Source organism: Thunnus maccoyii, chromosome 18 (assembly GCF_910596095.1).
Source record: "Thunnus maccoyii chromosome 18, fThuMac1.1, whole genome shotgun sequence".
NCBI classification, from domain to species: domain Eukaryota; kingdom Metazoa; phylum Chordata; class Actinopteri; order Scombriformes; family Scombridae; genus Thunnus; species Thunnus maccoyii.
Window position 1 is genome coordinate 11,320,259 of NC_056550.1, and position 664 is coordinate 11,320,922.

Here is a 664-nt window from a genome sequence, read left to right on the forward strand (position 1 = left end):
CTGAGAGACAAACAAGATGTTATTTATGGCAACCAGAACTCTGACATCTACTCAAACCACCTTCATAATAACAGTTACTCTGTGTATTTAATTCAGCACATTACTGGCATAAATGCTGTTTAATGGCAAATTGTACACCATGCTCATAGAGCGATACAAATCACGCTTTTTAGGGTAATAAGGTGACAACATCCTCACTATGGAATATCACACATTGTAATTTATGTCCCTCTGGCCAAATTATATAACAACACACACTGATAGATGGACGGGCTGAAACTTTATTCTTTCTTGGAGGAATTATAAGAAATATAGGCACACTATTAGAAAAATGAGAACACGAAACAGACAAAAAGCAGAAAATATGCCAAAAAGTTTAAAAATGAGAGATTTCATCACTATGCCTTCAGGGCACCAATATGTACAATATGTAAAAAATGTGCATGTTGCTCATAGAGGAAAAAGCTCAAAATACAAATAAAAACAAACAAGTAAAAAATCAACGTGAAACTAACTTACAGAAAAATCTTGCAAAATACTTTGTGAAACTTAAAACTATATGAAACTATAAATTACGAAAAACAAACACTACATAAAAGATTTTTGTTATTTTTTTTATTCCAACATGAATCAAAAACATCCAGATTTACTGTGTTTGCATTCA